The 14,899-nt window shown below is 34.1% G+C and overlaps 1 pseudogene; it reads right to left on the bottom strand.

The window, feature by feature from the left end:
- Positions 1-1,485: 1,485 nt before the first annotated feature.
- LOC134477486 (olfactory receptor 8G50-like) lies at positions 1,486-12,353 on the bottom strand (annotated as a pseudogene).
- Between the last annotated feature and the right edge of the window lie 2,546 nt (positions 12,354-14,899).

The following is a 14,899-nucleotide window of genomic DNA, read 5'->3' as shown; positions in this document are numbered from 1 at the left end:
AAAAATCAGGCATTCTTTTGTGATTTTTAGATAAGAAAGGGGGAATTTTAAATGCATCTGAGCCAATTTTAAGTTAAAGAAGAGTAAACCAGCAGGGCGTGATGGTAGACACCTGTGATCCCAGCACTTGGGAGGCTGAGGCAGTCTTACTGCAAATTCAAGATCAGACTGGGCAACACAGTGAGGTCATGGCCAGCCTGAACTGCATAGTGAGACTCTGTCTTAAAAAGACCAATAAAATAAAATAGAATAAATAGATCCATATTGTACCTCTGGGCCCAGTGTAACAGAGATACGAAGTCAAGAACATGATGCTATTTGGAGATGCCCTTGCTCATCTACTTAATGAAACTCTTCATGAGTGTTTAAAAGCTTAGAGGTAACAGAATGAACACAACCATTGCCTGCGATCTAGAAGTCACCTTAAAATAAAATGGAAATATCATGATGCAGAATATAAAGAGATATTATAGAGGGATGTGGAAAACCCTCTAAGTGTTGCTCCCACTGAAAAGTGGTTTGACAGCTGAGCACTTGACAGAGGTCAAAGCAGCCTTTTAAAGTTTAGTCTTGAGAAGGGCCAATGCCTCCCAAGAGGTTTACCTCAAATCTCCACCTGTTCTTTCCAAGAGTACAACCAGGATTGTAACTGGATAAAATGTAGAGAAGGAAAGTTATGATGAGAAATCCGCTTCTCCTTCTGTTAACAAAAGTAATGGTTTTTGAGAAAGGACAGTGAGTTTTTATATAGAAGAAGTGCTGGTCATTAAACAGCACACAATTTGTTGGCTTTAATTTTTCTGCCTAAATCAAGAATGCAGTAATGAAAGAACACTAGTTCTCAATCTGAGAATCTATAATGTTGCTTAGAATAAATAAAACAAAGCATTTCCTCTTTAAGAAAAGAGGAAGGTGCTGCACAACTGTCTTGATATAGAAGTGGTAGTGTCAACCCAGAACTGTGGAGCAAGGAATGCTGCATAAATATACAAATATATCTAACAAGACTATGTTTTCAGTATGTTTCAGTATGTTTCTATCACTTTATGTGTTAAAGCTGCCTTATGACTCATCATTGTACCAACTACCTGTTTATATTTTGCACATTCAAAAGTTAAAATTATACATTTCACAAATCACAATTTCAGAAGTGTTTGTCGGTACACTTAATTAAAAGATTAGGACACAAAAATTGAGAAGATAAGAAACGAATTAAATATTTATTTCCTAAATTATGATAATTATTGAATTAAAAGTTCCATATTTAGTACAAATAAATAATAATCAATCATATAGAAGCAATTAAAGACTTAACAAACTTATCAAAATGATGCAGGTCACACTGGGCAAAGGGATTCTGGGAAACCTCAATGGAATGCTCTCTTCTGTATGTCTGAACACATCAAGTCAGTGCTACCTTGTTTTGCCCAAATAAGTACCAGGCATAATCTCATGATTTGGGGGCACTCTCTGGATTTTTCCCTACTAAAACCACAGAAATAGTAAATTTTTTACTAAGCCTAAAACTCTTTTTCTTGAGAACATTGTTTTTTCAAAGTAATTCTCAAGGGAAATGTTCACATCCTTATGCTTCAGGCTGTAGATCAGGGGACTCAGCATTGGCACTACACTGGTATAAAACACCAAGGAAACTTTCCATTGGTCCACAGAGCTGCCTGATGAAAGTTGCAGGTATGTGAGTGATAGAGAACCAAAGAACACAGCAACAGCTGAGATGTGGGTGCTGCAAGTGTTGAAGGCTTTGGAGCTGCCTGCAGTGGAGTGCACAGGAATGATGCTGGCTATGAGGAAGATGTAGGGGTTAAGTATGGTGATAGTTGGGAAAATATTAAAAGCACTGAAGCAAAATATTATTACCTCACTGATAAAAGTACTGGAGCAGGAGAGCTCCAATAGTGGGAAAAGGTCACAGAAGTAATGGTTTATTACATTTGCCTTACGGAAATCAACCCTCAGTGTGCAGACTGTGTGAGCCGTGGCACCAAACCCATACTATACACCTCAGCTACCATCCAGCTGCAGACTTGAGGATACATGGTGAAACTGTAAAGCAGGGGGCTGCAGATGGCAAGATAGCAGTCATATGCCATTGCAGCCAACATGTGACAGTCTGAGATAGCAAAAACTATGAAAAAGTAGAGTTGAATCACATATTCGAGGTAGGAGATGATGTTCTTCTCTGTCACAAAGTTGACCAGTGGGAAATGCCAGTGGAACAGGGCAGGTCAATGCAGGACAGACTACTGAGGAGATAGTACATGGGGATTTACAGGGGAGAACTGAGCCCAATCATGGTGATCATGCCAAGGTTTCCCACCACTATGAACACGTATGTTGCTAGAAAGAGTAGGAAGAGAGGAATCTGGAGTTCTGGTTTCTCTGTTATCCCAGTAAGAAATGGTTTTCTTCTGTCATTTCCTTCTTAGAATCTGGGTAGGAAGAGAAGCCAAGCTTTTATGTTCATCTTAGTGTTCCAACAATTGAGTGAGAAGCAGAAGTCTATCTTTTTCATTTTTGTACTTACTGTCCTGTCAGATCTTCATTTATTTTACTTTCATAAACTTGAGATTCCAGAAACAAGAAACATATAAATGAATCAAAGTGAAATAAATCTAGAAAAATCAAATCAGCATTAAAAACAAATATAAAGTTTGAGGCATCACATTTCCTTATTTGAAAAATTACTACAAATTTACAATGACCAAATTGGTGTGATATTGTTATAAATATAGACACATAGATCAATTAATTAGAATTAACAGTGCCGAAGTAAACACACATTTAGGATGAACTGCATTGTTATGATGATTTTAGAACAATTCAATGAGGAAACATTAATTTTCATAACAAATAGTTACTTGACCACTAGGGAGGCACATATTGAAGAGTGAATTTGGAACTCTTTCTCAAATCATCCACAATAGTTTCCTCAAAATTAATCAAAAGACTTAAAGAGCTAACATTGTTAAAAAAAAATAACAGGAAACAAAGCAGAGACCTAAATGTTGGTGATCTTGGAGATGATGATAGTTTCTTAGATAGACACTAAAACCAGAAAGTTCTATAGGAAAAATAGTTAATTGTGCAATATGAGGGTTTTTTAAATTCTATTTTAAATAACACCATCCAGAAAATTAAAAGGTAGCATTTTAAAAACAACATAAACGTTTTAAAAACTCTTACATCTTAAAAGATTAAGAATGGATATCCTATTTTTTATTGTCAGCATATCTAAACAAATGTTCTCATGTTTGAGATATATAAATTACCAATAACACCTGAAGAACATTAGGAAGAACATATTCTCAGGTATTGTGCTGAGTACTGAATAAAAAAACTCCAATATTTAAATATGTATAAAAGTATATGGAATTATGCCTATACATGTAAATACACTGAAGCAAACTTAACAGTGACAGCATATGTTAACCATTTGCTGTGCGCATTTAGAATAGAGGAGTGAAGAACCTAAACCACTGTTCTTTAGAAAGTGACAGTATAGAAGGTAGCAAGAGACAGACCAGGCAATGAGATAAGCACCATGGTGAGACAGGTCCTGAATAAACAAAACTGTCACCTTGCTTGCGCAGAACCGGGTCAGTGAAGGACACTGAGGCACAGCTGAATTGTACTTCTCTTTGTGGTAAAATATGTATCACACATTAGGAGCACATTTGTGAGACGCTGAGTTTTAACTCATAACATCATTGTAATTTCTCTCTTTTTCTCCTGGATTATTGCATAAAATTCTATGTAATAAAATCACCTCAACTGAGATCTTTAACATTGAAATTCCACTTAAGAGAACCACCGTTTATCTGCACATGAAGTGTTCCTTAAGTGGACATGTGGCACATACTTAATCTTATATGTGATGAGCTTATCTCCTTTACTAATTTATAGCTCTGAATAGTGCTGAGCACAGTGTCTGGCATGGAATAATTCTCATATCTGTAAGTCACAGAAGTCAATACAGGCTCAAAGTGACTGCACAAAGACTTCATGCTGTCTGAGATGAAAAGTAAATAAAAAAGTCACAACATTTTTTAGTATAGGACACAGAGAGATGATAAGGACATGTGTCCTCCTTACAGAGTGTGGTTCTTAGAATAAGAACCCTTGGAGACAACTCTCTGCATCCCTGTTAACACTGGGAAAGACACTGCAGGTAAAGAATCTAGAATTACAACAGCCAAGGACAGGGATAAAAACTACCCCTTCCTTTCAGGGAGTTCAGTGTTCTGTATTTTTCTTATCTTCTCTTGTAAAAGGAAAGCAGACTTTGGTCATGTGAGGCACCTTCTGAGTCGCTAATCTTGACATCTGATGAAGCTGATGCCCAAGGCACTTTGGCCTTCTGCAGAGGGTGACTGCCATGACAATTTTGTTAACTGAGAATTACAGCCTTACTAGGAGCAAGCAAAGGTAATGACCTCCACTAGAATCTTATCTCACAAGTATCACCTCTAGGGAAAGAAACAATTAGAATTTTCTTTAATCCTTACTGGTTCTCAAGTGTTTAACATTTTCACATACATGTTTCAGGGTTCTTACTAAAATATGAATTAAAAATGCAATGTGAGAGATATTTTTGGAGATGAAATGAGTTTCATTCTCAGAAATGTAAAAGTCAATATTTCAGGAAATTTTTATGACATGAACCAAATGAATTACCTAAAGTAATTTCTTAAATGAGAAACATTCCAAATCAGGGAAAAGAACGAGCATCCTTAAAATTTAACTTTCATTTTAATTGATTATCTTTTTGTTGAGATTAATATGATTCACTTGACTTGTAAAATAGTTCTTTCCACAACATTGTAATTTGGGCCCTGAATTAAATCAGCTTTTCTTGAGTTCCAGAGTGAATCTCTCTTATATACCATTAAGGACTTCTGAGGAGTGCCCAGGAAGACTAAGGAGAAAGATGAAGTGTGCTTTCCTTCTAGAAAAAAGAAAGAAATATACATTGAAAATGTACATGATAGAAATCATTTTCATACTGAGCTAGTCCTCAGTAGGATTTTAATGTTTTTATTCATTAATTATTAAATGTATAATTTTTGAAATAATAGTCACAATAAATTATCTTAAGGTTGTTTTGTCTTAGTTTAAATTTTGTTAGACATGGAGATTTCATCTTCTTATAAAGTTATTTTGTAATTTGCTAAAGTCATTTTGTTAGTTGTATTATTAGAAATATGAACATTTACTGTAGCAATGGTGCACATTCATGAGTTTAACTGCAGTATTTTGTGACATCACATGTGGTTTTGATCCCTTCCCTCCACCACTCTGCACTCTTCCAGTCCCCCCCACTCAACCCTCTTCCTTACTGCTACTTCAAGTCACAATACTGTGTTTTACATTTTCACCTCATCTTTTTTTGTTCTGTTTTAAGTTTCAATATATGGCAAAAAAAATTGTAATATTGTTTTCCATTTACAAGGAGAGAGATAGTGATCTAGTTTCAATCTGCATGTGAAAATCCAGTTTTCTTAGCACAGTTGTTCAAAGCACTGACCTTTCTCCAGGTGACGCCTCACTTGAAAGTCAGTTGGGTTAAGATACAGGGATTTATTTGTTAGTCTTATGTTTCTACGAATGGTTCTAATTTTAGAATAATACCATAATTCCTTGCTGTTTTAGTTAGTATGGCTTTGTAGAGTGTTTTCAAGTTACTGTACAACTCCTATTGCTGAGAATTACTTTGTTATTCAAGTTACTTCATTCTTCTGTAAGGTTTCAGGAATATACTTCTAGTTTTGTAATTAGGACATCTATCATGGTTACTTTGAATATGTGTGCATTGCTTGTGTGTTATACCTATTTGAAAAATCTTAATTCTTCCAATTCATGAAAATATGAGCACACTGGTATTTTTTTCTTTTTTTTTAATATAAAGGAAAAACAAAACAAAACAATATAAGGGTACAAGTAATACAGAATTTTAAAAAAAACAGTATGAAACTACTAGATTAATAGATTACATATTGTCATCTTAGAAATAGTTGTTCAAGTTACAGTGTTAAAGCATACAAAGTGGACATTCAGTCAGTGAGACTGCAAACAGTTGTGTTCAGTGATCCAACAAAAACTCAATAATATGGTCATCTATCCTAACACACCTAAACATGCTTGCAGGTGTATCCTTTAGAGCATTTTTTCCTCTCTTTTTTACAACAAAATTTACACATTTTGAGTTTTGTTACTCCCATAGTTCTTATTACTTTTTTTGAAAGAGAATAAAACCAAATATGACAAAACAACGCAGCCAAAACAAAGGATAGACATAGCACATGATGTAAAAACAGAAAACAAGGTAATCAACAATGGTTGCCATAATGCCTTTGCTACCCTAAAAAGAGTTGTCTATATCATTAGGTATAATAAAATTGAACAAAACAGTCAGAGCAAGACCAATAAAACCTAAACATTGGAAACATTACAGGACTTCAAAAGAAGATAATAGTCAAACCAGAATGGGCATCATAGTCAATCTTGTTGCCTTCAAAGTAGTTGCCCAGGGGCTAGGGATCTAGCTCAGTGGGATTTGCGCCTGCCTTGCAAGCAATCAGTCGTTACTTCAATCCCCGGTAACTATAAAAAGGAAAAAGACAAAAAATAAATAAAAGATGAACTCAAAGTAGTTGCCTATACCCTCAAAATTAATACTATCAAACAGAATGTAACACAGTAAAATTAGTCAAAACAAGATAGTGGGAGTAATACAGGGCTTCAAATCAAGTTAATAGGAAATAAAAAAAAAGTTACTATAATATTTCCTGCACTTTAAATTTTTTTCCCCTAATTAAAAAGATAATAATAAATATTTTTTTTAAGAAAAAGGGGGAGATTGAGATAAAAGAGGACATAACAACCTAACAATACAGGTCAAAGCATAACAATTTCAGCAACCTAGTGCTTCATCACAAGTTAACCAGACTCAATAGTAGTTACTCAATAGTGTCTCTTTTCTTGAAATATTTGAATATAACTTTGTAAACTATAACATCACACATATCAAGACAGTGTGAAACCATTCAAGAGAATAAAAGTATTACAGGATATTTAGAACCAGCTAATGGAAAATGATCAGTGGTTTCTATATAATCTATTTGCCTATAAAAATTTTTGTTTATACTATCACATATAATAAAATCCAGTAAGATACAACATGACAAAACCAATGGAGACAGAAGAACAACAGTTTGGTGGGACTTCAAAACAAGATGATATTAAATCAGCACTAGCTATTGTGATGCCTTGTCTTCTTCAAAATAGCTGTTCATATCATCACAGGCCATAATATCAAACAGCCCAGAATAAAGTCATTTCAATTAATGAGTGACAACTTTATAAGGCTTCAAAGTCACATAATGGGAAATCATGATTACCACATACTTTTATATATTTGAATAATTTCTTACACTAGGGAAACTATTTGTGATTCATACATGTGTGTTTGATTTATTCACAGTGGTATTCACACTTGACAATGAATCCACTCAGTGCGAAGCTTTTTCATTCAGTATTTCAACTTATTATTGATTCATTTAGGTTTCTTATGACTTTTTTCTTAATTTCAATAAGGCATATATTACCAGAAATGTTTTCATTACTCTACAGTTTCCATTTTACTGTCATGTACCTTTTCAATGTATTCCACAATGTTATTTGAAATAAAGTAATAACGTTTCCTTTTCAGCCTCTAATTTTACTTCAGTGCTCCTTTATTCTTGAATAGTTCAGCTAGCTTTGTCAATTTGGTTTTTTTTTTTCAAAGAACCAACTCACTTTTCTTGATCATTTATATGGAATCTGTGCTCTCCATTTTGTATCTTTATGTTCTGATAATTATTATTTATTTTCTTTTGATTTTGGCATGGTGTTTGATTTTGTTTTTCTAAAACATGAGTTACATCATCAGGAAATTTATTTGAAATATATTTGTGTTTTAGGCATGCATTGATATAAACTTTCCTCTTAACATCACTTTTCCTATAGCTCAAGGTTTTTGTTATTTTGTGTCATGGTGTATTTATTTGACTTAATTTTTCAATTTCTCCTCTGATTTCTAAGGGATACATTGCTTGTTGAATAGTTTGTTGTTCAATTTCCAAGTGTTTTTATATGTGCTGATACTTGCTATTGATTTCTAGTATTATTATTTTGTAGTCTGAAGATGCCAGGCATTACTTCAAGAACTTTTAACTCACTAAATTTGCTTTGTAACCTTTGATGTAATCTATTTTTGGAAACTCTCCAAGTAGTGATGAAAGGAGAAGTACTCTCTACAGCTGTGGGATAGGATACACTCTAGCTGTCTGTTAGGTTCATTGTTCCCTCAGTATAATTTAACTGTATTTTCTTGGTGCTGTTGCTTTTCTCTGAACAATCTATCTAGTGGTGATAGTGAGTTAATGAACTTGTCCACCATTTTCTTTTGGTTGTAAATCACTTTTTAATGTCTAGTGGCATCCAATTTATGAAATTCAGCCATTTCTGATGTCCATATACTTGTAAGTTTTATGAGTTCTTGATATATTGTGTCTTTAATCAACATATACTGACACTCTTTGTCTCTAGAGTTTTGTCTTAAAGTCAGATTTTTCAGTATGAATTCCAGTTGGAAATAAACTCATTATACAAACAAACCAATACCCCAAACCACACTGACCAAAATCATACATATGGTAAACACAATCACATGAAAGTAAAGCAGCCAGATATTAGATATGAAACTCTCAACATATCAACTGCAGATAAATGTAAAACTAATAATATGTGATCGCCTCAAGCTAACTCTATATTAACAGATTCCAAAACTATCAAAATGAAGTACCAAAAAAAAGAATTTAAAAGATTATAAAAATGTAATGAGAATGTACTCTTCCTTGCTTTTAGATTCATTTTGCTTGAGATATCTTTTGTCATTCTTTCACTTTCATTTTGTTTATCTTTGTAGTTGAGGTAAGTTTCTTTAATGCAAGATGTTACTGGGTTTTTTTTTTTCTTAATCAACATAGTGTTCTGTGTTTTTAAATTGGGCAGTTAAAACAATTCATATTTAGAGTTACTATTGGGAGATGTTATTGGAAGTTATTTTCGGAATCATTTTATTGATTATCTTTGATGCATTTTATTTTTTTTTGTTCATTTCCCTTTCTTATTTACCTAAAAGTTTTGATGTTTGTAAAGATGTTTGATTCCTATTTATTATTTAAATACATTTTTTCTGTGGGTTCTATTCCTCACCATTTATAATGTTTTGATTGTCTTTTTTTCTGGGCGTATTAATTTCCTCAAATGTGTTATATAACACACATTTAGTAGTTTTGGGTTCCCTTAGGTTATGTTAATTTTTACAAGGCTTATTTATCCTTTAATTATGAAGAATATGCCTGCTGTATATTCTAGTGTTAATTAGTAAATATTTTTCCTCAAGATTCTATGTCATTCCAGTCACCAGAGTTTGTGACCAGAAGTCTGCTGTTAATCTGATTGGTTTGCCTTTACATGTTAGTTGGTGCATCTCTTTTAGATTTTGTAAAGTGTTCTCTTTTTTCTGTACTTTTAGAAATTTAACACAGTATCTCTTGAGCAGGCTCTTTTCTAGTCAGGTCAATTTTTAATTCTATATGTATCTTGTATATAAATTATTATATATCTCCAAATGTTTAGGAGATTCTGCTATTATTTCACTGAGTATATTTTCCACACATTTAGCATGTAGCTTTTTTCCCTCCAACATGTTAATTATATGGCTCATTGGTCTTTTGATGATGTCCCGGAGATCTGAAAGATTCACTTGAGTCTTTTTTATTGTTTTGATATTGATATCTGAGTGTATTATTGATATCTGAGTAGAATATTTTGTGAGAATTGTCTCCAAGTTCGTTATTCTTTATTTTGCTTGATGTAGTATATTATCAGCATTTCCAATTGAAGTTTTCATCTAACTTACTGAATTTTATATTTTTAAGGTCAATATTTGCCTTCTTTTAAGAATCTGCATTAAAATTCTCATTCATATTCTGCATTTTTTCTTTAATTCGCTCAATACTTACTTGTATTCTCTTACACCTCATTACATTTTTATAATCTTTTAAATTCTTTTTTTTGGTACTTCATTTTGATAGTTTTGGAATCTGTTAATATAGAGTTAGCTTGAGGCGATCACATATTATTAGTTTTACATTTATCTGCAGTTGATATGTTGAGAGTTTCATATCTAATATCTGGCTGCTTTACTTTCATGTGATTGTGTTTACCATATGTATGATTTTGGTCAGTGTGATTTGGGGTATTGGTTTGTTTGTATAATGAGTTTATTTCCAACTGGAGTCTGATGTAATCTCTTCATAACTTCATTGGTTGTGATTCATGGGATGGGCATAGAGCATACAATGTGGGGGTTGAGAGACCTATTGTCCTGAAACCGTTGGAAAAGTAAAGAAGTACATCTGGCCAGTGTGGTTCAGGTAGCAGTGTATGTGGAAGTCATTACTGGTGGTTATTTCTATTATGGAAATAAAATCTCCCTCCTAGCACAACTTAAGGCTCTCTACTGCTATGAATGCATAGATCTGAAAGATCTATGCATGCCTGCTCTAGTCATGCTCAGGGCAAACATCTCACCTTCTCTGGTTAGTGCTCAAAGTGGAGAGGTGAGGGCTGAAGTCATAGGATAGCTTCTGTGTGATTCACCTTCATATAAATCAGCTCTGTGCAGTCATTACAGATGAAACTTCAACCAAGGAAGTGGACCTGAAAAGACGTGCTGTTGTTGTTAGGCTTTTCTTCCCAGTTTCTTTTGTGGAAATATCTACTCATGAACCATCTTTCAGCTTCCCTGAACCTATTTGAAGATGGCTGAAAATCCAGGAACTTGTGTTCCTTCTTTTACTTAAGTACAAGTGTCTCCCAGGGTTTTAATGTATTGGAATTGCGACTAGAATTGGGCTTACATCTTCCTCTCTGAGCTTGGAGGGTATCTCAGAGATACAGCATCCACAAAATGTGTATGAAGTTCCGGATTCAATCTCTGGCACCAGGAGAAAAATAATTAAGAATGAAATAGTTTCTACAATTGCTAATGGCTAATTTTAAAGAAAAAATGATAAAGTGTGAAAATAAAATATGAAAAGGTAATATTAGAGAAAGGAATGAAAAATCAAAATAGTGAGAAGATAAAAAATACAATAAAATAATAATATATAGAGTTGAGAAAAAGGAGTCAAGTTTTCTCCTAGCTGAGGTGGTCAGAGACAGGTTTCTCTGAGTCTTCATGCCGTGAAGTTAAGGATCACTGAACTAAACACATCTTCTACCTTTCTCATCATAGCTCCAGCAGCTTACAAGAGAAGGTTGGTGTCAGATACTCCCTCAAGCCTTGTAGCTGGGAGTCAACACTGTAGAGTCGCTCCAGAACCCTAATATATGATTATTCTAGGCTTTCTGACACTGAGAACAATTCAGACTCTTGAACAGAATACTTCTCCAGATGCTTCCTGACTGTGGTCCTCAGAATGTGCTGAAAGAAGCAAGGAATGATGTCTCTAGAGTGAGTTCCTGTGCAGACTCCAGGTCCCTGCACATTAAAATTGTTGGTCTGAAGTGCACAGCCTACAGCCTTCAACACTATACTGTGACTCATTCTCTTATACCTTACTGCAGAATCTTCTTGATCCAACGAACATGCTCAGCAACACACGCTGAAATATTCTGTTTCTTTCCTGGTCTCTAATATTCACCATTGTGTTTTCTGCTCTGTCAGTCTCCAGGGTTTTCCCACAGGCAGTTACATTTTGCATCAGTTACACACAAGTTGCTTTGTTTCCTTTGTCTGAAGGAGCAAACCCATGTTTGCATGTATACCTTCTCATCTGGAGCCTGCCTCCTTCTCTGCCATTTAAGTTTTAAAGGATGAAACACGTAACATAATAACTCATAAACCCCCTGATTAAACCATAGAACTAGAAATATGTTACAAGATAAGGTGCAATTCTTGTTCTCAAATATTTAAAGTTTTGTGAGAGTGGGATCCCCTAATATTCATCATTAGTAAAAAGTACCAATGGAAACACAAATATTATATTTGTGATGAATGAAAGATGCACCTGATTAGAACTTGGAGTGGTGAGAAGTGCATAAAAATGAAATGTTTCTGTTTGTTATTGAGCATTTTATAGAACATGGGAAAGAATGATAATGACAAGAAGTTATTTCAGATAATGAAGCATAGAGAATTAAGATTATAAATATGTACCTAGAATTTTGAAGATATTATAAGGCCCATTCTGGATGCGTCCATCCAGAATGACAGGCATCTTGGAAGCAGCTCTTAACAGTTACTAAAATATCACATATTTCTTTTATACAAGCTTTATCTTAATCACATATAAAACTATTATTTTTAGATACAACACTAAATCTAAAAGTTGAAATCTAGACATGATAATAGCAATCGATGTCAATAGAATACTAGAACATGTAGAAGTAACAATTAGCTATTTATGAAATTCATTCATTTTCCCTTTCTTCCTCAGTAAAAATTGTCCTGTGTTTAAGTTTGATATATAAACATATAGGATCACCATGCAGTTTCTCAAATTATTTTGGAGTTAAATTTATCTATGTGACAAAAGTTCTTCTAAAAGAGACACAAATATAAGCATCTATTGTCAAGAGACACTTCAAGTCTCAATCCTTATATTTTTGGGTTATTTCCAACTGTTGGAGATGAAGAAAGAATCTAGAGTCCTTTCTTGAGAAAAAAAAACATTGAAGACACATATAGTGCAGTAGATCAACAATTTTAAAAAGGTATGTGTGTTGCAGTGTGTGTGTGTGTGTGTGTGTGTGCGCATGTTTGTGCATTTATACTCATGGTTTGTACAGCCAAAACTAATTCTAATGAATACAGAAGACAAAAATATCTAGTGTCTGTTATCCTGTTCATATCTGAGAAAGAGAAACTCTTTTCTGTTGCAAATTAATGCATAGTTGTGTCAGAAAAATGAAAGACAAATCCATGTGAAAACATTATTTAGTTTATCACAGTGCCTAGAGGTAAAATATATTTGATCTTTTGTGTTCAGTTATGGAAGCTTTTAATTACAAGTGCCCTTGTCTAATGGTATTATGAAAGTCTTATATATTTTTCCTTTTTAGTCTAGCATAGTAGCTCTGCTTCTTAAAATCTTCTTTTTTCTTCCAGTAGAGCTCCTCATGTATTTTTTAATCTATATGACATATACACTAATATTTTAATAATGTATCTTTCTGCAGTTATTTAAATATGAGAGATGTTTTACATATTTTACTTTAAATATTTTAAGCAAGTTTAGTGATACATAAATATTTTAAAAGGTTTACTTGTAGTCATTTCAGTCATCAGGTAACACAGAAATTTTCTATATGCTGCACATTTAATGCTTAGAATGAGTAAATAAATATTGCATATGTATAAACCTTGTAAAGCATAACTAAGAAATATTAATACACTATTCTGTGACATATGCATTATCAATTATAATTTTCACAAATATATATCCTGTATATTTTTATTCATGTTGAATGCACACATACAGATTTTTGTAGGATAATGAAATAGACAACGGAAATAAGAACTCATTCCCTAATATATAAAAAAACAAGAATTCTTCCAGTTTTTATTGAGCAGAAAGCTTCCTTTCTCTGCCTCTTAGTGGATGTTCTGGATTTACAGGGTAAGACAAAGACAACACATTTGATAAAAATGTAGCACAAAGTAAGAATTGTTATGCCAGTTGGATGAGACAGATTACTTTAAAATGCAACTCACTGTATTTGAAATTCTCATGTTGGATTAAAGACGAATAAATGGACTGGGGATGTGGCTCAATGGTACAACACTTTTAGTGACAGATTGAGACTCTCGGTTCCATATATAGATCACAAAAATTATGAGAAAGAGGGAAATCAGGAGGAGGAAAGGGAAGAAAGAGATGGAGAAATAGAACAAGAGGAAGAGGAAGAGGAAATGGAGGCGAAAGTAAAAGAAAAATGAAGAGGAGATAGGAAAGGTTAAAAAGATGATAAAGCATAAGGAAGGGGAGAAAGAAGAGGGGAAGAAGAAGCTGAGTGGGGAGGCTCAAGCCTGCATTTTCATCTAACTGGTAGTGCAAGAGAGGAGAATTCAAGTTCAAGGCAGGCATGGGCAACTTACCAAGAACCTGCAGCAAAAATAAAGTCAGTCAATAAACAGGACTGGAGAAGTAGCTGTGTAGTGGAGCATTTGCCTAGCATAGGAAACATGCTCAGTTTGATCCCCAGTGCTATAAAAAGGAAAAAGAAATACAGCAAAAGAAGAGTAGAAGGAAAAGAAGGAGAGGACAAAGGAGGAGAAAATAAGGAAAGGAGTGAGGTGTACAATAAGAAAGGAAAGGAGGAAGGAAGTAAAAAAGGGATGGGAGGGAGGCAACAGAAGATCAGAGAAGAAGGGAAGGAGGGAAAAAAGGAGAGAGCTAAGAAGGAGGGAGAGAGGAAAACCACTGTACTTAGCTGTACAGCAGATCACAACACACAACACAACGGAGAAAGGTGTAGAATGGTGCCCTGCTATTTGGAGATACTCTCCAGTGTGTCCTTAATTCAGCTCGCTGTGAATACTATGACTTATATCAGAAAGTAGACAAAGACCATACATCCCCTAGAAGTGAATTTAACACAAAGCAGAAACATTTCACATCCAAGAGTCTGAGAAGCTATTCTAGACATGGATTAGAAACATCTTTCTGATTCTGCTTTGCAGAAAGAGAAGTCATAGAAGCTAAGCAACACACAGATGCCACAGAGACACTGAGTCTGACTGATGGGAACAACAGCCTCTCGG

The sequence above is a fragment of the Cavia porcellus genome, unplaced genomic scaffold (assembly GCF_034190915.1).
Source record: "Cavia porcellus strain 051 isolate PalLab524CR breed Dunkin Hartley unplaced genomic scaffold, mCavPor4.1 scaffold_9, whole genome shotgun sequence".
Classification (NCBI taxonomy): domain Eukaryota; kingdom Metazoa; phylum Chordata; class Mammalia; order Rodentia; family Caviidae; genus Cavia; species Cavia porcellus.
This window is presented reverse-complemented; position numbering and strand designations above follow the sequence as displayed.